This window comes from Cebus imitator, unplaced genomic scaffold, assembly GCF_001604975.1.
Source record: "Cebus imitator isolate Cc_AM_T3 unplaced genomic scaffold, Cebus_imitator-1.0 Scaffold281, whole genome shotgun sequence".
In the NCBI taxonomy this organism is placed as follows: Eukaryota; Metazoa; Chordata; class Mammalia; order Primates; family Cebidae; genus Cebus; species Cebus imitator.
In genome coordinates this window covers 972,201-974,281 of record NW_016107596.1, presented here as the reverse complement: position 1 = coordinate 974,281, position 2,081 = coordinate 972,201, and positions in this window count along the sequence as shown.

Genomic DNA, 2,081 nt, shown 5'->3' with positions numbered 1-2,081 from the left:
AAAACCCAGACAACAAGCATTTTGCCAGGTGGCTCCATGCACCAGGCTTTCCTTTAAGCTAGTTTTTTGAACTCTGCCTACAGAGACAAAATTGCTCCTCAGTCATGTACCCAGCCACTCTCTCTCTGTGAGCTATCTCAGCTGCACTGTTGCTCAAGGGAAGAGAGAATTCAGAGAGGCGATAAAGCATTTAAATTGGTTCTTGATTTTAGCAGGATTCTTTCATCTGCAGTTGCCAGATGCTTAATTGTGTTCAAAATTCAGTGGGAAGATAAAGATTACACAAGGAAGAACATCAAAGAACCCTGGGCTTCTAGAACTGGAAGAGACCTCTGAGATTCTCCCAGTTGACTTGGCCACTGAGGGATGAAGAAAGGTGGGAGAGACCTCTTTCACATTCCTCAGCCACTGAAGGATGAAGAAAAGTGGGAGAGACCTCCCACTGCACTGGGAGAAATGCCTTCTACCTGGAGATAATGGGAAAAGGCTGCTTGGTCTCAAGAGGGAGATAGGGAGAAAATTTCATATTTTGTAGACATTCCTGAGTCCAAATCCAGTTCTCCCTTCAAGTCCGGGTAAAAGGTAAGACACAAATAGAGTAATAGTGCTATGTTCCACCTGCATTGGGAACCCAGATCCACAGATAAGGATAAGCAAGTGATTGTCATTACAGCCTATTTATAATAAGACACTATGCACTGCATGTTTCTGCAGCATGCAAAAACACTTCTTGGCAAGGACTCAGTGCAAGCCAGAAGATACTGATTTAAGCAGATATGATTTACAGTTGTAGTAACTAATGAAAACTTCTGATCATACACAACTGATTAATGATCACTTATGCCCAATTATAAGAAAACAGTCTGTTCTTCCGCAAGAATAATATTCTTATTAAAACCTACCAGAAAACAATGTAATAAATTCATGGAATATTTGATAAATATTTTTAAATGATCTTGTAGGCCTCCATGGTTTCTATAAAGGACTCTAAAATAACATTTTAGAGAACATTCTGATCTAGCTCCCACAACTGGGTCACTTACTATGTGTTAGAGGCTTCGTAGATCACTCTGAGAAAATGAGAAGATAGAACTCCCTCACCTTGAGGGGCTTGCAATCTAAAAAGAGAAGCTGGATAGACACTAGCAACATAAACATAGACATAAGTACAGCCTCTCAGAGCCACCTCTACAAACACTGGAATGCAAACACCAGTGCCATGAAAGGCTCAAGGAAGACAGTGATAAACAACACAGACAAGGTTTTTGCCTTCAAGGAGGAGATTCAAGAAGTTCAAAGGGATAGCCTTTGCTCTGACTATCCCTTTTATTTTGGTTGCCTTCTCCATCCACTCTCTCCTGCCTGTCTGAATTCCACCCATCTTATAAGGCCCGAGACTTTCTTTCTCTGTTTAAATTCCTGTCCCTGAGATCTCTTCTTCCTCTGGCTCCTTTAATACCCACTCCCTGCTCCAGTTTCCGGTCACTCACAGGCTGCTCTGCTATTGCTAGTTATGCGTTCACCTGTTTATGAGCTGTCTTCTTAAGAACTTGGGTTTTATTCATTCTTGAATCTCCTTTACCCTCCCGTCCCTACCATAATGCTTTGCATGTATTAGGCATGAAAACATGTCAGTTAATTGATTGATTTTTAAAATATATGCATATACTATAAGCTTAATGGTTGGGGAAATTACTTAGTGAAATATTATTTTAAAAAAACCCTATAACCCTCCAAACTGAAGTGACACAGTGTCTGAAATCCCTCCATTAGAGATACATGCCTTTGATGGCCCGGCATGGTGGCTCACACTTGTAATTCCAACACTTTGGGAGGCCGAAGTGGGTGGATCATCTGTGGGTTGGGAGTTTGAGACCAGCCTGACCAACATGGAGAAACCCTGCCTCTACTAAAAATACAAGATTAGCCAGCCATGGTGGTGCATGCCTGTAATCCCAGCTGTTCGGGAGGCTGAGGCAGGAGATTTACTTGAGTCTGGGAGGCAGAGGTTGTGGTGGTGAGCCAAGATCACACCGTTGCACTCCAGCCTGGGCAACAAGAGCAAAACTCCATCTCAAAAA